This window comes from Littorina saxatilis, unplaced genomic scaffold (assembly GCF_037325665.1).
Source record: "Littorina saxatilis isolate snail1 unplaced genomic scaffold, US_GU_Lsax_2.0 scaffold_179, whole genome shotgun sequence".
Lineage (NCBI taxonomy): Eukaryota > Metazoa > Mollusca > Gastropoda > Littorinimorpha > Littorinidae > Littorina > Littorina saxatilis.
Window position 1 is genome coordinate 77,662 of NW_027129658.1, and position 24,110 is coordinate 101,771.

Genomic DNA, 24,110 nt, shown 5'->3' on the forward strand with positions numbered 1-24,110 from the left:
GGTTGGAAACGATTGTTGTAGCTTGAAGTGTGCGGAGTTTTCATCTTGTAAGTCTCCTTAGCACCTTTGATCGCTTTCTCGATATCCCCGCCAAAAAGCATGTCACGACTGGGGAGGCTTTCGTTTGTGCAAATAGCTGCCATGTCCTTTGGCAGAACGCGAGCTAATTGGTATTTACGGCGGATGCTGAGCTCTTGCTGCGCTGTTCCCAACAGACAGATAACATCACCACATGCGGACAACATCCCATTCAGTTCTGCCCTGAACTTCGTACTCTCTACTGTCACGGTACTACCACAGACCTACATTCTAATGGATGGCTGGCTTTGGATCTATAGGTCACTTTAGTGGGAATATCGGTCAACTTCGAAACCTGAGGACCAGCCACTTCCGGTTCCCCTTTCAGAGTAATGAGATTGCTGGGGCCGTAGAATTTTTCATCCAGTTTTGTCCTTTTTTTTCCAAAATTGATATTAGTCGGAAGAAACAAGCACACGTGTGGTGGGGGTATTTCCCGGCGAGTTTTCAGTGTTGTTGTTGTTGTTGCGAAGCGAAGCGGCTTCCCAGTGCGGAAGGCAGGCAGTGTGTGCATCAAACAGTGTTGTTGTGATGGATGGATGAGTGAGTGATGACGGTGAATGAGTTAGTTAAACTATGACTGAATATCTATTGATTGATTGATATTAAAGTGAACATTAGGGGGGAGGGGGGGTAGAAATGCACCATTGTGCACTCGCCTTGATGTAAGGAACACTACTGCAGTCTCCAACAGTTTCAAAGTGGGTTAGACAGGCTCTTGATAAAGACTGAGGCAAAATGTGCCAAATCACACATTGTCTTGTAAGACGGAAAAATCTTCATTTGTCACCTTTCTCCACTTTTTTGAGTGTCAGTGCATAGCCACAATGGTCACAGAAAAGATGCAGCAAACAGATTTGAAAAAGACCCAAAAGTGAACTTGTTATGACTATTTCTAACCTTTCCCACCTTGTTCACTTGGCCGTACCCAAGCCAAAAGGCTAAAAAAAATCATAACTAATTCCATGTTCACTTTTTGGTGGGGTGGACCTATTGTTCCAGACTCGCCTTGATTAGAGCAACACTAGTGCAGTGTCCAACAGCTTTTAAAATTTGTTTTGACCTCTTGACAATGTACATGTAAACATGTAACCCTAATCCCTGACTGTTGTGTAGCAAGAAAAAATCTTCATTTCTCCCCTTTCTCCACTTTTTTGTGTGTCAGTGCATAGCCACAATGGTCACAGAAAAGATGCATCAAACAGATTTGAAAAAGACCCAAAACTGAATTTGTTATGAATATTTCTCACCTTTTTTGGACTTAAAAAAATTTGGCCCAACAAACACAGCAAAAATCTTCATTTTTCCCCTTTCTTCATCATTTTGTCAGATCGAATTCATCCTCGTCCTGTGAGGGAAAAAAACCGTCTATGAAATATTCATAGTTGTTATACGAATTGAAAACAAAAAGGCTATTAATGAGAACACAAACAAGCCAAAGTTTGCAAACTACTAGCTTAGTAGACTAGGAGTAGGAAAGTCTGCAAGTGTACTGTTGCACAACTTACAGTCGACAAAGCGAGTATTTACGGCGACAGGGAGAACAAAAAACGTAAGCAAGAAGATTTTCAATATTGAAAAATAAACAGTTCATAAGTTATACGCGGAAAACATAGTAATAGCTTTCATTTTACCCGAAGAATGTCGTCGACGTTGAAGTTTTTGCAGACGACATTGCTGGTGGAATTGAAACCGGATGTGATCGGTCCTCAGCAGTTGGTTTGACCTCGTTTCTCTCACTGCCTGACAAGGCGAGAGAGAGCGCGCGCACTGAGACAGCCATCCATTAGAATGTAGGTCCGTGGTACTACGATTTCTGTTGTCAGTGCACACCTCTTTTGTGAAGGTGTGAAGTTTGCTTGCTGCCGTAACAAGTGCTGCGGTTGATTTTGAAATCAGCTTCTGTACATTGAGCAGTCGCGTGTCATTTTGTCTTGCACCTCTGTCGAAGTTTGCTTTCCCTATCACCTCCTCATTAAGGATAGGAGCCTTTATTTCCACACAGTTTGCCGGAATAAGGATACTTTCCATCTTGTCCTTGAGCTTTTGGTCTGGTAATTTGACAGTGAATCTGCTTTTAGTGATTTTTGCGAGCTGCTCATCCACTACACCGCCTATTTTCTCTTCAACTTCCAAGTCTGTCTCCATCGCAGCAAAAATATCATCAAGCTGATCCACTGACTGAGCTGATGCTTGACGCAAAAGTCAAATTCTGATTCTGTTGAACCCTCTGCCACAGAACCTCTGCCGGGGTCAACAATAGCTTCACGACAGTCGTCCAAACAAATGGACTGTGAATAGTGTGTTGACTGTGTTGACCGTCAGAATTATTTTAAGAACCAGGCTGCTGCAGTCAGTTGATATGTTTCGCATTTTGTAGGGTTCCCATGCTGCATAGGTAAAGTGGCTTGTATAACCCGACCATTCAGTATCAAAACACTGTTTATATGTGTGTAGGTTGTAGTCATCACAACTAATCGCATTTTGCCTTTTGTTTCAGAAAGGAGGATAAGTTACAACAAGATCGACGCTGAGAGTATGCCAGATATGCCTCGGCCACATGGCGACTTCCGAATTTAGATCCACTCGGCATGGTGACAAGTCTTGATGAAAAGTATAAGACTGAGGACAGCAGTGGAAAAAGTGGCCACATGGCAGGTACCTATTGCTTAGTGTCTGCAGTGCAAAAGACAGATAGGGTGATGGTAGATTTACAATTGAACACAGTACCCTCATATCTACTGCTGATTTACGACGGGCAAGCTACAACCCAGGGCAGAGAACACAGCATGCGTTGTAATCCAACTTTTCATTTGTTTCAGGAAAGGACGTCCTTACAAATTAACATTACAACTCTCTGATACAAAGACATAGTGCATAGTGTACTCTAAACAAGAGGTTGTGCTACCACAGGAACATCCCGATAATTGAGTGGGACAGGATTAAAAAGCTTCCCAGGGCTGCAGTGAGGAAGTACATGGTTTTTCTGTTATTGACCTTAATAGCTTTCACACAGCCAGTATATGAGAGGTAATGATGTTCTTGGTGACCGTCCATGCCCAAGCACACGGAGCTGGTTGCCAGCAGGACAACGTGTCAATGGACAATATCATAGACTTCGGAGTGCGAGGACCAGGAAAACACAAACTCATGTGAACCTGTCTGAGTGTGACCATCGTGACGCCCATAATATTTAACTCTTAGTCGTTTGAAAATTCCAAGAATATATTATCTTGATACGCAAGCTCTAGGGTAGGTTAATGATTGTAGATAAATGTTGCCATGATGATTATGCTGATGCATGAGCGTGTGTGTGTGTGTGTGTGTGTGTGTGTGTGTGTATGTGTGTGTGTGTGTGTGTGTGTGTGTGTGTGAGGATTGCACAAGATCTCCTTCAGGGACAACTACACCAACAACAAATACACAGTCATTTTATCTGTTTGCCTTCTTTTGAAAATTATACATGGAGTAGATATGATAGTTAGTTTTAACTGTGTGTGTGTGTGTGTGTGTGTGTGTGTGTGTGTGTGTGTGTGTGTGTGTGTGTGGGGGTGTGTGTGTGGGTGTATGTGTGTGTGACGGAGTGATTGAGTTTGTGTTACTGTTTGTAGATTTCTTACGGGAGCCTTGAAGGCTTCGCCTCTTGTTGTTTTGACGCATGTCTCTAGCCATGACACTCTTAAACGTTGGACGTCGGTGTTTCCTGTGTCTGTGATTGATTGATTTGTTAATCCCGCTTCAGCCCGCTTTTTATTTTTATTTGTTTTAACTTTCTTATTCCGTTTCTTTTGTCATTCATTCACAACACTCACAGCACTTAAATGTAAATTCGTTTTGTTTCTATTCGTTTTATCAACTCTAAATTAAAAAGTGTATCTAAATCGACGGGGTGGAACGCTTTCGGTCTTTATACTGTGCAGATTGGCACAAATGGGTGTCCTATTTTGCTATTACGTACACCGAACGGTTGAAGGGAAACTTAGGAGGAGGTGCGAGCGAAACTTTCCCGGAACGAAACGGAACAAAACGGAACGAAACGGAAAAGGGGCGGTCCTTAACAACCGGAATAAAACGGAATAAAACGGAAATAGTCCCAATACTCTAGAAATATTTTTACCTGGGGATTACTTGCGTCTGTGTGCATGTGTGCGTGTGTGTGCTATCGGCAAAACGCTCCTTGGAGTTGTACGTGTTTTGATTCATGTATTCTCAATGGAAGTGTTGAAGAGAAAAGGAATGGCAAAATTTAGAGTGGTGTCATAAGTATTGCATAATGAAGGGCGACAAACTGCAACATGAAATTAGGGACATCGCACACATCTCCACTGCATCCAATCTAAACAACGCAGACTGACTGACTTTCACAAGGTGGTTTGTCCGTGATGTGATCGTTTTCATCAGACGTTGATGACTTTTTCGCTGCGTGGTTGTACAATTATGAAAATGGTCATGAAAGGCCAAAGCCAGAAGGAGTGAACTATACAGGTGACAATATTGATTACTTCAAAATATTGTCAAATCAATATTTTAATAAACAAACAAGCAAACAAAAGCTCACCCGACGAACATCTGATTTCTGTGAAGTTGCCATTTTGCCGGTTGTTTGTGTCCTGAAACAGAATGTGCATGCATTAATACTGTTAAAGTGGGTTTTTTCTGCTTTTGCATACATTATTTGAACAAAAGTCAGAAATCTTATGAAGATTTTAAAAACGTTTTCCGGATCATTGCATAACAATACTTGTAATAATCCAACATTTCTCTCAAATTAGTTACAGTATGTAGGCAAAATAAGTAAGGTTCAAAGCAATACACCAAGTAATTGCTGAAATACAGAGCTTTTTGTCATAAAATCCCTCAAAATTGTCGCAAAAAAACACGTTTTTTACCGCTCGTGCGATGCATACCTGCATCAGAAGGAATAGTATAGCACAAACAATACGTAGGCTAGCTAAACAACATGTTATTGATTTGACTTTTTTTCTCGTGTGCAAAAGATGCACAGTTTTCCCTGTTGTGCTTTTTATTCGATTTGTAATTGGTCCCTTGCGTTTTTGTCCGGTCGATTTTGAGGGTACCCTTATTTAAGTGGTGGTCACATGATCCCTGTAAAAGAAATATTTAATCCGAAAGGTGATCCAGATAGTCAAGCGAACGGCCTTAACTGACATAGACAGTTTTTAAATGAAATGAAACGGGAATTAATGCTTTGATTTGGGTGTGAAATTTGTCGCAATAATGTTTTGGATAAGTTAAACTCATGTATACCCCCCTGGTAGTGGTCCTTGGCTGTTCTGTGTATTTCATTCAGAATTGTTTAGCAGCAATCAGACTACTATGATTTTCCTGGTGTGATTTTGTTTTGTTTTCGTTCTTGTAGCTTGTCTGCTAATTCGGTCTTCATAATAGCTTCTCACAAACATCAAGGCCTCACATCCTGCTCTATCGCCTTTTATCATTAACAATCCTTTTCAACGCATATTATCAAATGCATTTTATTAATGTATGCCATTTATGTGTGTGTGTGTGTGTGTGTGTGTGTATGTGTGTGTGTGTGTGTGTGTGTGTGTGTGTGTGCTTGCGTGCATACGTGCGCGCGTGTGTGTGTGTGTGTGTGTGTGTGTGTGTGTGTGTGTGTGTGTGTGTGAGTGAGTGTGTGTACGTGTGTGTATGTGTAGGCATTGCACTTCCACTTAATTATTTGTTTCCTATCATAGTGATGCAAACGTGCCTTCAGTCTCATATGTTTGTGTCACATACCGTCATTTTATTTGTATCTTTTTTCACAAAAATCCGGGTTTCACAGAAGACGTTCTATAAAACAAAAGTTGTAAAACACTTCTTTTTTTTTTAAAGTTTTGTTAAAACCTGGCTTTGAGCAGCGCCAGCCGTTTCCAGACATCGTTTTAATGGTGTCTCGTAAAATAACTATACCCTCCCTAATTCAACAATACTAGTTTTTTTTCCCTTTAACACAGCATAATATCATGAAAACTGCTTAAGGTATTTTAGTTATGTAAAAGGATGTCTGAGGCCCTGAAATGCATTCTCAAAGTTAGGCTCCCTGTCGATGATTGTGCGTCGTTTTGCACTACCAAAATGATGACGAAAACGATGTTTGGTGGCTTGTTGCCAGACCAGCAATGTTGTTTTGTTCCTCGGTGACCATATCGCCTTCTGTTACATCTTTATCAAGAAAAAGTAAAAGTGACGCGTCGATTATGAGATAAAAGGCAACACTTTTCTTTGACAGTTTTTCTTCCCAATTTGTGGAAGCAGGGCGCTTGTCATAAACGTTAAGTAGCATCTTTTTGGAGGTTTTACTTGTACAAAATCAACAAGAAGTCTGTACTGATCTAAGCTGTTCTAACATACTTATCATAAAGACACTTACCCGTTCTTTAATGTATACAGAATTCAAATGTTCAATAATTTCGATGATGTCACACATGACGTAAACATTGAGGATGTACTGTGTGTTGTGAAAGTGGCACTGAAATTGGACTGCATGTGTTAACAGAAAATGTTATCTTCCTCATTTGACAGCAGTTTGTAAATATAATTATTTAAATTTCCAAGCAGCTGCAGTAGGTAAGCCAAACAAAATAATGTTCGTGTACCCATGTTAACTTTGTAACTAACAACAATTTCTATCGACCCCTGTCATCAGGCATGACGTCACGTCTAAATCTATGTGGGATGTCCAAGAGAGTCTTGCACTTTGGGGTCAAACACATGCACGCATCGACATCACTCAATAATATCACAGTGTTGAAATTATATAAACATTATGCGGGACCAAGCCGGCAGGCGAATGTTGATAATATTGTTGAGACATGTCTGTTAACATTGGCTAATTGTCAGCGTATTCGAAATAACACTCTTCTTGAGGTGTGGTCATTTGATTGTTTATTTGTTTATAAGTTCACAATAGAATCTTCATAATGTCATCAGTAGTGGTTTTGTGGAAAAGTTAAATACCCCATACTCATGTTTCAGTCGTTATGTTGGACATAAACACGTTAAACCCTAATATTGCTATTTCATATGTTACATGGATTTCCATTGGTCAATTGAGCAAAACTGAGCTCAGTGCAAAAGTGATATCGACGACATTTCCGTCGATATCAGTTTTGATATCGACGACCTCTTTATTGCTTCCCCACTTCAAAAACAAAAACACCTACATTTAAAAACAAACAAATATATATGAAAATGTAATTATCCCATAATTTAGTTGAGCAAGTGACTAAAGACTTTTTAAAAGAAAAGACATTTTGAAATACTGAAAAGTACAAGAAAAGAGTGAACAAAAAGAAATAATAATCAGAGGGAGGGATATGGAACAGCCAAAACTGAGACAAATACTTTTGTAATTTCTCTACAGTAAATACAAAATGTCCAGAGAATTAGCAATATATCTAACATTGACTGACTGTGTGACGATATCTTCTGCTATTGGTCTGTTTCGACAGTGATATCAAAATCTCGACCTCCGGTCTCGATTTTGATATCACTGTCTCAACAGACCATAGCAGAAGATATCATCACACAGTCCGTCAATATTGGGTATTCTAATTGTTATTTCTGATATGAGCTATCCTTGATTTTACAGACAAAATCCCTTTGAAATTGAAATTAAGCCAAGAGCTAAAGAGTCTTAGAAGGTCTTGGAATTAGTGTTTGCCTAAATACTGTGTTTGGTAGTCTTTTCAGGCCGTGATATTCTCCAACGGAAAGTGTGTTTGTTTATGTTATGGCAAGCGTTTTAGCCCTGTATATGGCTCCGAATGTGCATGCGTTTGCTAGACTGTAGGTTTGACTTCCTCAATCCAACGGTCTTAACCTGTTTTGGCGAATGGGTATTTATGAGGACTAAATAAAATATGATGACGAACGGAAGTCAGGACTCCTGACACAGGAGAACTGGGTGAAGCAAATTTTCTCGCTGATTCCAATTTTTTTTAAATAAATTGGCATATTTTCGGAGCAGTTTTGAGCAAATCATTGTGAGTGTTTCAACATTTAAGTACAGCAAATGTCCCTTGAACCTGTTTAGGTCAAATTAAATCGTCAGAAAACGTCCCAAAATGGCGCCTTATGTGTTCTAACTTTAATGATCACAGAATCCTTTTCGTCAATTTTATCATTATCCCACAGAGTTTATGCAAGAAAAGGGATAGCGGCGATTAATGTACAGTTAAATGAGTGATCAATAGATGCCTGTCATTTCGTTTATGCTTTATTAGCATCTCCAAAAATTATATATTACTCCTGTGAGTACACAAATCTTTGAATTATTGTGGCTTACTTTTCAACGTGTAATTTTACCCAAAAAATCCCAAAGAGGTGGACGTTCTTTATGAAATGTTTGTTTTGTGCTAATAAAAAAAAACTATCGACCCCTGCTGTCAACGAAAACTGTCGACCCCTGCAGTCGACGTGAGGCAACTATGAATATATACATAATTATAGATGTCTGATTTTATGATTATATACCTTAATCGTACCTTTTTTAGTGGAGCGATATGAAGATTCAAATGAATACTAAGACGGAGCTCAGATACACTATATGAGATAGGGACTGAAATCAAACGCCCATTACAAGCAATGTTCTTCTTGTGTAAACAGTGTGGTTAGAATACAGAATACAGAATACAGTATTTATTGAGCCAAGTGACATTAAAAAAACATTTTAAGCACAAGGAATTTAGCGTAGTGTTGGTAAAATCACGCACACACACACACCCACACACACACTGACACACACACACACACGCCCACACATTCACTGACATACACACCAACACACACACGCCCACACTACAGCAGTCACGATCACACCATCACACGCAGGGCAGACATGAGGTAAAACAAATGACAATCATCTATTAAAAGAAAAAGTACAAAGAGTGGTCTAAGATGCTGGTGGAAGGGTCTACACAGAATACAATTTTATAATCTAATGCATAGTTAGAACTAGCCCATCCCCTCCACCCACCCACTCATGAATGACTAAAATAATGCAGCTAAAAATATAGAAAAAAATAAAAATCACACATCAAAGTCCCACTCAACCCCCCCCCCTCCCCACCACCACCACCACCACCACCTAACACTGAGTCACAGGATGTGGTGAGCTCACCGCCAGCAGGATCACCGACTGCGAAGCTGCCCAACTGAGGGATGGGATGCGTTAAGGGAGGAAACAGCTTGGGGGAAGAAAGAGGTCTGGAGACGTCGAGTGCGTGCCCCCAGGGATCGGAATCGACGACCTGAGGGCAGGCGCTCGAAGAGGGGATGGCCAGGGTGGGACTCGTCAGCCACAATTTTCTGGGCTCTGGACAGCATGCGCTTGGCATAGAGGGATGCTAGGGAGGGCAGCTCACAGCCGACGATCCTGCTAGCAGTGCGCACCACACGCTCCAGCTTGTTCTTGAGCAGCTGGGAGGTGTTGCCGTACCACACTGTGATGGAGAATGTCAAGATGCTCTCCACCACGGCCCTGTAGAACTGGACCAGGATGACCTGGCTGAGGCGGAACTTCTTGAGCTGGCGCAAGAAGTAGAGGCGTTGCCGCGCTCGCTTGACGATGGCGTCAACGTTATCATCCCAGCACAGGTCGTTGGAGATGGTGGTGCCTAAGAACTTGAAAAAGTCCACCATCTCGATGGGATCGCCGTTGATGATCAGTGGAGCCACAGGGCCTTTTTTCCTGCGAAAGTCCACCACCATCTCCTTGGTCTTGGTGGCGTTCAGCAGGAGATTGTTGTTGTCGCACCACGACACCAGACAGTCGACCTCCTGGCGGTACACGGTCTCATCACCGCCGGTGATGAGACCTTCGGCTGTGGTGTCGTCAGCGAACTTCACCAGCTGAACTGAGTCATGAGAGGCGACGCAGTCGTTGGTGAAGAGGCAGTAGAGCAGCGGTGAGAGGACGCACCCCTGGGGTGCTCCGGTGCTCAGGACCAGCGTCTTGGAGAGGAGGCCGTTGACCTTGACTGTCTGGGGGCGCTGAAGGAGGAAGTCAAGGAGCCACAGGCAGAGGGAAGGGGCAAGGTCAAAGAGGAGGAGCTTGTCATAGAGTTTTTGGGGGATAATGGTGTTAAAGGCCGAGGAGTAGTCCACAAAGAGGAGGCGGGCATAGGAGTTGGGGGTCTCGAGGTGCTGGAGGATGAAGTGGAGGGCAACGGCGACAGCGTCGTCCACAGACCGGTTGGCCTGGTAGGCGAACTGGAGGGGATCGAGCCTACCGCTGATGACGGACTGGAGGTGCTTGAGGACCAGGCGCTCAAGCACTTTCATCACCAGGGAGGTAAGGGCCACCGGTCTGTAGTCGTTCATGGCCGACGCTGTGGGCTTCTTGGGGACGGGGATGATGGTTGAGGCCTTGAAGCAGTGGGGAACAGTACAGAGCTGGAGGGAGGAGTTAAAGAGGTCAGTGAGAACAGGTGTCAGCTGATCCCCACAATGCCGTAGGGTAGGGCCTGAGACGCCGTCTGGGCCAGCCGCTTTCCTGCTTTTCTGTTTGCGGAGAAGCAGCCGGACATCCCGCTCACTGACAGTGAAGGGGGGAGGCAGGGGGGACGAGGGGTCGGGGAATGACGCCGTCACAGGGGTGTGGTTGTCGCGGTCAAAACGAGCGTAAAACTCGTTAAGTTTGTCAGGGAGGGTGGGGTCGTCGGCTACTGGGGGGCTCTTCTTCTTGTAGTTCGTGACCGCCTGGAGCCCATGCCACACAGCACGAGAGTTGCCGGACTGGAATTGCTCCTCCAGTTTGCACTTGTAGTCCCACCTCGCCTTACGCATCTCCCGCTGGAGGTCGTACTTGGCCCGCTTGAACTGCGCCTCGTCACCGCTCTTGTGGGCGTCGTCCTTGGCCTTCAGCTGCTTCTTCAGGCCGCCGTTGAACCACGGCTTGTCGTTGGCCCAGGACTTCACCTCCTTGGTCGGGATACAGACGTCTTCGCAGAATGCGATGTAGGACGTCAAGACGTCGGCCTGCTCGTGAACGTCGACGCATGGCTGGGTAAGCGCCGCCCAGTCTGTACAGTCAAAACAGCCTTGCAGCTGCTCGATGGAATCTGAGTTCCAGCGTTTAACTGTTCTGACGTGGGACTTGGCTGTCTTCAGCCGCTGACGGTAGGCAGGGAGGAGGTAGACCATGACGTGGTCGGAGCGACCGAGAGGGGGGCGACTGATGGCGCGGTACGCACCACTGATAGTACTGTAGCAGTGGTCGAGTGTAGCCTTGTTACGCGTGCCAACCTTGACGTGTTGTTTGTACCTGGGAAGTTCCTTGTTCAGCTTCGTATGGTTAAAGTCCCCCATCACCAGCACCCGACAGTCAGGAAACCTGTTCTCCATTGCAGTCACTTGCCTAGAGAGTTCTTGAATGGCTGTAGCTGCGTGTGCCTGTGGGTGAATATACACGCCGACCAAGACAAGGGAGGTAAACTCTCTCGGCAAGTAGAAAGGCTTGCACTGTAGAGTTATCGTTTCGAGATCTGGCGAACCGTGCGTAAAAAGCACTGTACAGTCAGTGCACCATCGATCATTGATCATAAAGCAAATCCCACTAATTATCAGATCTGCAGAGTGTTTTTTTTTAATAGATTAAGACCGTCCCTCCACTTGAATAGATACCAGAACCCAACTGCCTGGCTGTTATCTGTGCGAGGTTGGAATTCTTGAATGTATCAATTTCCAGAGTCAGCGCTGATATAAGTTACACAATTAATTCATCAAAAAATGTTCTAACCCCGCACAGACGGTGACCAGGTGGGTGTTAGTGTTACCTAATGTACACGTTGAAGAATGGTCTTATCCCGTTCACACGCTGGACAAGTCTGATAAGCTGAGCTGAACCATCCAAACAAACAAGACTGTACCTTTATCCTTTTACGAAAGTAAACTGCAGGACTAACTATGCAGCTCAAAATATCAAATGACTTAGACACCCACTCTTTGTATCATTCTCAAAATGCATTCTACACTAAACATTTTATAGATTTCTACTCATAAAACGTATTCCTACGATACAGGCCTGATTAGGGTCAACATATAATTGAGTGGCTTCGAGCCTTATTTGTCTTACCTATTGTTTTCATGTGTCGATTGTCCTCCTGGTCAGTACATCAGCTCCAGACACTCGACCTGCCTGTGATTCACTGTGGGAGCGAGGCTGATATAAATAGTTTACATTAATTTCACAATTTCTGTGTTTAGTCATGCAACGTCATGGTCAAAACTTGCACGCACTCACCTACCCAAGGGCGAATAAGAGTACACACACACACACACACACACACACACACACACACACACACACACACACACACACACACACACACACACACACACACACACACATACACACACACACAATACAAACACACATATGCACGATCGTACAAATCTTCAAACACACAAAGTTAACGACACAAACGCATGCACGCACGCTTTCACACACACACACACACATACACACACACACACACACACACACACACACACACACACACACACACACACACACACACACACACACACACACACACAAATAAAATAAAGAATTCTTAGTTATTATACGAAATTACAAGAGTCACAGTTGGAGACTTTTAACTCCGAAATATAAAATGGTTCTCAAGTTAAGCTGAAAATGATGCAGGCAAACATGAAAGTACCAACAATATTCAGAACAAAACAATCTAATGTATACAATTGCTGGACATTGGATAAACAATTTGATATCACGAGACATGAATGATATCAAAATAGCTGCAAATAGAACAAGACATTCGATACACCATGGAAACATTCACTGGAATGTGACAGTACAAAAGAAGGGGAACGTTTTTCTTTTGTAATGAAATAATCCAGGAGTAATCGAATTGCAAAACGGGTAACAACATGAACAAACAAAGGCACAATTCAGTACAAAAAGAAGCCCTGTAAAATGTAAACATTACATGTTAGACTAGAACAATCCACAGGAACTTCAAAGGGTTTAATAATTATTATACACATATATATGCAATGGGATCATTGTTTTAATTAGCATCTAAAAACATCGTGCAGAGTAATTGTGCTTCACTTCAAACATCAACGTAAATTGCAAACATGTTAAGTTTCATACTGAAATCTCTGTGTTTAACAGAGTAGCGTTCTTGTTGAAGCTGCTAGTATTATTAAATGCACTAAGTTTTTGTACAATCAACTAACCTGGCAGCCGGAAGAATTATTCTCAGAGTGTGTATTGTTTTGTTGCTATGTTGTAGATGTTATTCTAAAATGTCCTGAATTACTTCTTTTCTCCTCATTGTTCAATTTTGTACATGTGCCTGTCAATTACGTATTCGTTTAATATGCTTACTATAGAATGTGTTGTTATGCCATGGTTGTATGTCGTGAAGAACTAGTCAGCAAACAGCACACACTAATTTTGAACATTTTTAATTGAAGTCTGGATCATCAAGTAAACAAAGTTCTTGTTTCAATTGTTCGCATGTTTTTTTGAAACACCATTACCTATAAACTCCAACATATTAGTTGTCAATGTTTTTTTTCCTAGGCAATACGCGAGAAGTTAGCACCGTGTTTTGATTGATGTGTGAATACGAATGTTGATGCAACGATTTTATAAGACCATGCAACATTAACATTTCAACGTTACTGATTCTTTGATTAACTATATTTTTCCTCCTGATCCTTCAACTTTTGTCACACTTAAAAATATGCAAAATTGTAATCGATTTCATTGAAAAATGAGATCATCTTGGTGCGTTCCCAACTTTTGTGATAAACTGGATATGTCGTCATCAAAACATAAATCTAAATAATGGGGAACACCTTTTTGGCTCACGTAAGTGTAGCCTATGCGATGCTAACTTTTGTCTGTCTGTGCGTGCGTGCGTGCGTATGTATGTATGTATGTATGTATGTATGTCTGTGGTAGAAACTTTAACATTTGAAGACGTCACAACATTTGAAGACGTCACATTATGACGTAAGAGGGTTAGACGTCACGCGAAGGAATTACTGAAAGTCTCGGTCATTGTTATTTTGCCGAGCGGGCCGAGACTAGTTTTTTCTTCGAAATCGGCCATTCAGATCTAGATCTAGTGTCTCGCTTTCTTGCACAGTATCACCTATGCCGTTTACTGTGTGTGTGTGTGTGTGTGTGTATGTGTGACGAAGTGATTGAGTTTGTGTTACTGTTTGTCGATTTCTTACGTGAGCCTTGAAGGCTTCGCCTCTTGTTGGGGATCGTTCCTGACAGTCTGTATTAAAACATTTACTCAAACCTTGATAAAAATAACCGACCTACCGTACCGTACCGACCTTCTTTCGTTTAGCCAGGTCATTGGAAACAAACATTTAATGTTTTGGAACTTAAGGTTATCCAGTTTACTTGTTTGATTATGTGCTTTCAAGTTAATGTTCAAGATGAAGCACAATCATTCTGCCGGAAAGTTGCACTTACCTCTGACGCTGGTGGTCGACACTGGGCTCAGCAAAGCTGCGTGTTGTGAATCTAAACTTACCTTTGCTGGGTTTCTGCCTAAAATTCACTCTACATGCATGTGTTTTGATAATTATAGTCAAGTGGTGCGTGACTGGTGGCCAGATTTATTGGTGTATGTCATTGTACTGCACACTCACACACACTTCAAGCCAGTGTATTTCTGTATCAGCAAAAGTGGATTAAACAAGAAGTAGGCAACCATGCACCATTACATCCAGTCGACGCACGATAATACAATCAACCATCGGGACTTCCACAAAAGCCGACGTTACTTAAAATAGAATGAGTCATTCTGGGAAATCGTTTATCAGAGGTACTCGATAATAATACAACCCTTTGATAACTTCGATCTTCAATACATCACTCAAACTTTTAGAATTAATTTAAATGAATACAATGCAAGAAATACGAGTTCAGAAAAAAACTAAAAAATTAAAAACAAATGTTTCAAAATATTCTTGCCAACTAAGCGTATCGAACTCGTGACCGCCGGGTCTGTGGGCGAGCACACTACCACTGTAAATAGAATGTTTGAGTTCGAACGTTATATGTGAGTTCTCAATAAATATGAGGCTTATATCGCGCGTATTCCGTGGGTACAGTTCTAAGCGCAGGGATTTTTTATTTTTATTTTTTTTAATTTTTTTTTATGCAATTTATATCGCGCACATATTCAAGGCGCAGGGATTTATTTATGCCGTGTGAGATGGAATTTTTTTTACACAATACATCACGCATTCACATCGGCCAGCAGATCGCAGCCATTTCGGCGCATATCCTACTTTTCACGGCCTATTATTCCAAGTCACACGGGTATTTTGGTGGACATTTTTATCAATGCCAATACAATTTTGCCAGGAAAGACCCTTTTGTCCATCGTGGGATCTTTAACGTGCACACCCCCAATGTAGTGTACACGAAGGGACCTCGGTTTTTCGTCTCATCCGAAAGACTAGCACTTGAACCCACCACCTAGGTTAGGAAAGGGGGGAGAAAATTGCTAACGCCCTGACCCAGGGTCGAACTCGCAACCCCTCGCTTCCGAGCGCAAGTGCGTTACCACTCGTCCACCCAGTTCTTGAGCATGTGTCGACTCCTCGGTTTGCGAGTTTCTCTGTTCGTATTTGTGTACTGTACGTTCTGTCGATCTCACTCGAGGTAAATTAAGTTGATATATAACTGACCCTATGCGCCCGTGTACTTCGTATGAAAAGCAATTTTAAGTAGCGTTAATTTCAAGTGTGACTGACATTACGTTAAAGAACTGCACTTAAAATTGCTATTACTTTTGTTTGCGCTAGAAAGACTGCTAACATTTACCAACTACTTCTTAGCTGTCTCACATAGCAAACTTCGTATGTTAGCAGTTGTGTCTATGGACAGAAACTAGTCCGTTTTAAGCAACAAACTTAGAGTTAACGCTGCCAGATTAGTTTAAAAGGGAAAAGGCGTAATGATTTTGTGGTTTGTGTGTTTTGACATGTGCAAGTTATCCAGAGAAGGAAAAGGTGCATGGCAAATAAAACTGTTTTGAGTGCTCTAGCACGGTTAGTTTGTCAGAACAGGAGGTGGTCCATAAAAGGAGCCAGTCCATATTAGGGGCCAAAACGTGTGCCATGCGACGGCTAGGTTTTCGCGGTACAAACAGCTTATGTGCACAGAAACAAACGCACCGTCTTTGAAATGCTATGGCATCAATGAAACTATTTGTTCCCAGGACACCCAATACAGCTCTCTATGTAAAGGGTGTATTCGTATCAAAATATGCCCAATGTGTTCTTGAAAAATGCCGAAGTTACTTTTTAACAAACAGTTTGGACCAAAGCGTTTAGTTATGAGTGCATACACACACAGTTTCCGTCTTCGGTCTACTTTGTGTGTTTATCAAAGGGTAGTTATAACCTGAGCCAACATTATTGCGACATGATATGTACCACAACTAAAACATTCATGCTGGTGTCATTTCATTCGAACTTTCTATGCCATTAAAGGCATTTAACACACTTTTCGGACCAAAGATTCCTTTCACATAGGTCACGTGACCGCCGCGCAAATAACGATACCCTCAAAATCGATACAGACTGTCTAAATATTATTGAGAATTTTGCCTCTGATTTCAAAGAAGTTGTATATATGTTCCTTACACACAAACGTCACAGCATATTATCATACGTTATTTGTATTTTTGACGAAAACATGACATTTTACACAAACCGAGACAAACAGAGTTCCTCCAAGACCGCACCAGCGGTCGAGGTGAACAATGCCTGTCGATATTTTTGTCAAAAATACACATAACATTTATGTATTGATTGATTTTTGTTAGAATTTATTTTCTTTTTCTACGATTGAACGCACACACACATGCTCTCTTTTGTTATCTCCACTAGCCCCCTAAATATAAGTTTTTGTCGGACTCTGACGTCACATGGCTTCAAGAATGAAATACCAATGTTAAATTTATACACATTCCGTCAATGTAAAGTTTATTAAGTTCTCTATCTGAAGATCATGTTCCACTTGTGAATTATATTCCTTTGGCTTTACTAGACGACACTTATTGCCTTTGGTTGCAACATAAGGCTTAATATAACATAAGGTTTTTCAAGAACACATTCGCTGATGATACACAGCTTCATCAGTCTGCCCCCCTTGCTGGAGTTGACGATCTGGTATCTCGGACACAGGATTGCATTGCGGACCTCAGTGATTGGATGTCTTTAAACAAACTCCAGTTAAATAGTGACAAAACCGAAGTTATGCTGGCCTGTCCCAAGAAATTTCTCAATCACCCTTCTCTTCCTGCCTCTCTCACTGTCAACGAACTACCTATCTCTTTCTCTCCGTCTGTCCGCAGCCTTGGCGTCACTCTCGATCCAACTCTCTCTTTCCAAAAACACATCTCTAACATCTGCAAGTCCGCCTATCTAGAGCTGCGCAAGATTAGTTCAGTCCGTCACTACCTCACCGCTGATGCAACCAAAACGTTAGTGTGTTCTTTAGTCCTCTCAAAGATAGATTATTGCAATTCTCTTCTGGCCGGTCTCCCTAAGTACCTTTTAGATAGACTTCAAAGGATCCAAAATAACGCTGCCCGCCTGGTCTTCAAATCTTCCAAGTATGAACACGCCACACCCCTTCTTCACTCTCTACACTGGCTGCCAATCACTAAAAGGATCGAATACAAACTCTCCTCTCTTTCTTTTGCCGTCGTTTCTGGTTCTGCCCCAGAATACTTGTCAGAACTCCTCAATCTCTACACCCCCTCTCGTCAGCTTCGCTCCGCCGCCGACACTCGACTCTTCCGACTCCCCACAGTGCAAACAAAAACATGTGGCGAGAGGTCCTTCGCCTATCAAGCCCCTGTGACCTGGAATAGATTACCACTGCCTCTCAGACACACAGATTCTCTCACTACATTCAAGACAAATCTCAAAACACACCTCTTTCAGCGCAAGTGATTTCCCCCCCCCCCCAGCATCTCCCCACCCACCCCATCCCGCCCCACCTCACCCCCTACCTAGCGCCTAAAATAACGTGTATATATATTTTCTGCGCTTTGTGTCAGCACTGTGTGTGTGTGTGTGTAAATAGTACCGTTGACACGTTTTTATATAGAAGCCTACTGTGGTTCTTGTGCTTAGGCTGTGTATTGGACTGTCATTGTATGCCTGCATTATTAGTTGTCAGTAATTATTACATGTGCTGATTGTTCTCTTTGCCTGCGCGCGTATAGTATGTTGGTTATGTTTGGTCATAGTATGTTTGTTTATGTTTGGTCGTTATCTTGCCTGTGCGTGTATTGTATGTTTGGTCGCTTTCTTTGCCTGTGCATGTATAGTTTGTTGGTTATGTTTGGTCGGTTTCTTTGCCTGTGCGTGTATAGTATGCTTGGTCGATGTATGTATTGTAAAGCGCTAAGAGTAGACATTTTTCTAGAATAGCTCTATAAAAGTTTGCATTATTATTATTATTATAAGGCTTACTGAAACAAACTTGTGATTTGTAGCAACTTCAAATGGAGCAATTACACAAAAAAGAGGTTACAATTACGGCTTAAGACATCGTTCTCCGTAGGGAAGCATACTTTTTTTTATCCGATTTTGTGAAAACATGCGCGCCTGATACAAAACAAGAGCAAAGTGACCCAGTTTTTAAACGAAATATGACCACGGATGACTATACTGTGCGTTGCGCCCTGACAAAACAAGGAAATTGAGTCGTTTGCCAGTGGATTGAGTATGTTCAGCAAGTGTTGCAGTATGCAAGATCATAATCTCAACTGAAATAAAAAGGTCAAAACGGAAGAAAGCTCCACTATTTCGACAACTTTACTGTGTGCGAGTGCATACAAGTGCCTTTTTTCTCGTCCACTTTAAGCTTCAGAATCAGTATTTGTACAAAACCAAGGATTCAAAAGATAGTTCCCGATGCGTTTTCTGTTATATTGTCAGCAATACCACAACATTTAATGCCGGACCTTTCAGTTTGCATTTATGATCTAATTCAAAATATCGTCCTCCAGTAGGGGTGTCACCAATAAGAAGCAAATTACATCAGCATCTCTGGCAAAATGTAAACATAAAACTGTATTTTTAAGTCCTGATACAACTGCCTTGCTCATAGTATAAATTGTGTATACAAGTAAGCCGTATTTCCTTTAGCGCAATAAGCCAAAATACCTTAGAACGCTAAAATGTTAGCACAGTTCTCGGAAAAAAAGGGTTGTATTATCAAAGCACGGACAAAATTACATTCTCTACAATGTGTTGAGACTATATTTCTCTTACTGAAAATGAAAATTTCAGAACAACAAGGTCAATGTGAGAAAATTAAATAGCAACTGGCACTGAAACTGCCACTACTGTGCAGGAGTATAGGAATGACAAGTCACGTGACTGACAATGTCAAGGAAGACAACATAACACTATTTCCAAGCGTATTATGACTGAAATCATTTCTGTTGCAAAAGTGCGACTTGAAGCAATAGTTTACCAGCGTAGGCATTTTCCACTGGCCCGTCTTTTTCCTCTCACATGCTTCAGACATGACAACTGGCTTGAACTTGTGCAAGTGCGCATGTACCTACACACACACACACACACACACACACACACACACACACACACACACACACACACACACACACACACACACACACACACACACACACACACACAAACACACACACACGTGGAGACAGAGAGAGAGAGGTAGAAAGACACAGAGAGAGATAGCAATAGACAGACAGACAGACAGACAGATAGTCTCTTCAGCAACGACTGTGGTCAAAGGTAAAAGAAAGTGGACATCCAAGCAATAATATGATTTTTTTTAATTTATTGAAGCTTCTTTGCATACTACTGTTATTCTGTCTTTAGATCATATAACTTATCAGTGCGTACAACACTTTTGGTCCTTCCCGTTGTGGTCTTTATAGACAGGTTCCACTGTACGCCAAACCATTGCTCCCCCGCCCCTCCCTCAGCCAGTGCAGGCCAACTTCATGATACTCCCAACCACCACTCCCTCAGCTAGTGCAGGCCAACTTCATCATACTCCCAACACCACTCCCTCAGCTAGTGCAGGCCAACTTCATCATACTCTTAACCACCACTTCCCCGCCCCTCCCTCAGCCAGTGCAGGCCAACTTCATGATACTCTTATAACCACCACTTACCGCCCCTCCCTCAGCCAGTGCAGGCCAACTTCATGATACTCTTATAACCACCACTTCCCCGCCCCTCCCTCAGCTAGTGCAGGCCAACTTCATGATACTCTTAACCACCACTTCCCCGCCCCTCCCTCAGCTAGTGCAGGCCAACTTCATGATACTCCCAACCACCACTTCCCCCTCCCTCAGCTAGTGCAGGCCAACTTCATAATACTCCCAACCACCACTTCCCGCCCCTCCCTCAGCTAGTGCAGGCCAACTTCATGATACTCCCAACCACCACTCTCCGCCCCTCCCTCAGCTAGTGCAGGGAAACTTCATGATACTCCCAACCACCACTTCCCGCCCCTCCCTCAGCTAGTGCAGGCCAACTTCATAATACACCCAAAGCAACCACCACTCCCCGGACCCTCCCTCAGCTAGTACAGGCCTACTTCATAATACACCCAACCACCACTTCCCGCCCCTCCCTCAGCTAGTGCAGGCCAACTTCATGATACTCTTAACCACCACTTCCACACCCCTCCCTCAGCTAGTGCAGGCCAACTTCATGATACTTCCAACCACCACTCCCCGGACCCTCCCTCAGCTAGTACAGGCCTACTTCATAATACACCCAACCACCACTTCCCGCAACCTCCCTCAGCTAGTACAGGCCTACTTCATAATACACCCAACCACCACTCCCCGCCCCCTCCCTCAGCTAGTGCAGGCCAACTTCATAATACACCCAATGCAACCACCACTCCCCGGACCCTCCCTCAGCTAGTACAGGCCTACTTCATAATACACCCAACCACCACTTCCCGCCCCCTCCCTCAGCTAGTACAGGCCTACTTCATTATACACCCAACCACCACTCCCCGCCCCCTCCCTCAGCTAGTGCAGGCCAACTTCATGATACTCCCAACCACCACTCCCCGCCCCTCCCTCAGCTAGTACAGGCCAACTTCATGATACTCCCAATCACCACTCCCCGCCCCTCCCTCAGCTAGTGCAGGCCAACTTCAAGATACACGTACTCCCAACCACCACTTCCCCGCCCCTACCTCAGCTAGTACAGGCCAACTGCATGATACACCCAACAACCACTTCCCCCCCCCCCCCCCCCCCGCAGCTAATGCAGGCCAATTTCATGATACACCCAACCACCATTTCCCTGCCCATCCCTCAGCTAAAGTAGGCCAACTTCATGATACATGTACTCCCAACCATCACTTCCCCGCCCCTCCTCAAGCTCCAAGATACTCCCAAACCCTCCCTCAGCTAGTGCAGGCCAACTTCATGATACTCCCTACCACCACCCCCCCTCCCTCAGCTAGTGCAGGCCAACTTCATGATACTCCCAACCACCACTCCCCCCTCCCTCAGCTAGTGCATGGACATTTTAGCAAGTAGAATTCCTTTTGTCTTCTTCACTTTTTGATTTAGAAAGTACGGTATACAAATATTTTTGAATTTACCTCGCAGACTGCGTATATTTAAGATAAAATTGCCATCTGCTACTGCTTGTATTTGTTCCGCAGACTTGATGACAAGTTGTACATTTGAGAACAGAATTGCTGAGCAGCCTTTGTAGTATGGCAAATGAATTAATTAGTGTGCAGGCTGCAGTCACTCTATTTGAACGACTGTATTTGAATAAGGATTACATGATGTCATAGTTGAAAAAAACATCTACGGCATTGCTTGAAAGAGATGTGCACTTTCTTCTTGTGTTTGAGTAAACTGTCATTGTTCAAGAGGTGAGCAACAAAGACAAACCAAGGCAACGACAAACAGACATCTGAAGCTCACACAATGACAAACAGACATCTGAAGCTCACACAACGACAAGACACAACACAGAACCATCAACACCACCAACACAATTACTGAGGTGCAACTAGAAATAAACATAAAAAGCAGCATTTGCCATGTTTTACAATTCACGAATGTGTGCGTGTAAGCGCCAGGTTTTCACACAACAAGGAGACTTCATCAAGGCTTACCCACAACAGGTCAGAAGGTATCACGCATACGTTTTAAAACGTGTAAAAATAAATCGAATGTGAATGATATGCCCCGTATGTAGATACGTTGTTGTGTTAAAGCTCAAGGCTCAATCGTCGCATGAGTGGAAAAGTTGTGGATACACTTTCCCCCCTGCTGCTGTTGTCCTGTTTTCCGCTTATGATCTCAGTCAAAAATTATTTATGTTTTTAGGTATAACCAACTGATCTTTTGGAATTCTTCATACAATCATTTGCTTTAGTCTTAACTATAAAACAATTTTTGTAAAGTTGTAACTCATTTAAGTAAAGAGAAATTATGGCCGTTTTGTAATTTAAGTTGTTTTTTGCAGCACCACGAAAATAGTGTTTGCTAAAAACAGGGGACATGCATATTGCAAAAAAACACATTGCAGGTCAGTATCTAATGCCAAAAACAGAGCAAAAAGATACGTTCAATTTGCATAACTGCAGGAGATGAAAGCGTAAATTTATCCTCCCTATTTATGGGGAATTCCGGTTTTCCGCAAGAGTTACCTTTTCTTAGCTTGGTCTTATCTACTGTCTATTTACCTAAAATAGTTTAGAATTAAAATAAAATCAGGAATTTGGATGACTTGGGAATACTTCAATTTGTTCTGGCAGTAAGCCATTGTTCTTTGCCTTTTCTAACGCTGGAAGGCAAGTACACAGGTTGTAATAGAAGTGTCAAATTAATCAGTGAAGCGAAGTGGTTCTTATTTTACCCTTTTGTTTCTTTACCTTTCGCAACGCATCGAACTCTTGTAAACAGCACTGTCGTCAAAGGACAATCGTTCCTAATTTGTTTAATTTTTTGTCAGATTGTGTCCTCATAAATGACCGATTATGTACGGATCGCCGTTAATTGTTTGACTGTACGGAACGCATTAACAAAGATGATTCAAATCGACCTTCTGTGCTTTATCCAACATACATGATACAGGCCACCAATGTAATAACTTAACCATATCTTAACACACGTGTATATCGTGCAAATGATGTCGGCTCAAATTAAAACCTGACAGGGACCTCAGAAGTAATAATGTTCCGCTTATGAGGACACATTCGTTGTTCTTGTGTGTGTGTTTTTTCAAACATCGAAAACATTGCGTAAGCTTGCATTTAAACCTGGTATCACACAGCAGTTAGGCCATGCAAGTTTAGTATTATATATTTACCGCACTTAAACAGGCCATGTCTTACAGGCATATGTCATCTGACTAGGCCGTATAGAAGCAACGAATTAACTTCACCAGTTTTGAATTAATTAGCAAACGTTAGGGCAATTCCAGGACAGACTAGCTAGATAGATATAGGGTTTCTCTTTAGATCTAAAACAAGCACATATTACAGACTATATTACAGACTATATTGCAGACTATATCAGACTATATTGCAGACTATATCAGACTATATTGCAGACTATATTGCAGACTATATTGCAGACTATATCAGACTATATTGCAGACTATATCAGACTATATTACAGACTATATTGCAGACTATATCAGACTATATTGCAGACTATATCAGACTATATTGCAGACTATATTGCAGACTATATTGCAGACTATATCAGACTATATTACAGACTATATTGCAGACTATATCAGACTATATCCCAATGAACTTTTTGTGAAGAAGTGAAGGAATGAAATACAATAAATTACCAAACGACTTGTGGAAGCGTAAGCCTAAGTCTCCTTGCTGTCTGAAACCCATGCGATAAATAATGTCCACCTACCTTACACTTCCTTCCCGGTCAGCGTGTGTTGTTGAAGCTTGTAACACCTGAACAAAACAAATTCAAGGTGTG

At 42.4% G+C, this 24,110-nt stretch overlaps 1 long non-coding RNA gene across 1 annotated transcript in view; it reads right to left on the reverse strand.

Annotated features, from left to right (window-relative positions):
* Positions 1–4,638: 4,638 nt before the first annotated feature.
* Positions 4,639–24,110, reverse strand: part of LOC138957883 (uncharacterized) — a 64,208-nt gene continuing 44,736 nt past the window's right edge. The window contains exons 2-4 of the long non-coding RNA XR_011453213.1: positions 24,039–24,085; positions 12,179–12,265; positions 4,639–4,688 (exon numbers count right to left, since the gene is read on the reverse strand). This is a non-coding gene — a long non-coding RNA (uncharacterized lncRNA). The remainder of the gene's footprint in view (positions 4,689–12,178; positions 12,266–24,038; positions 24,086–24,110) is intronic.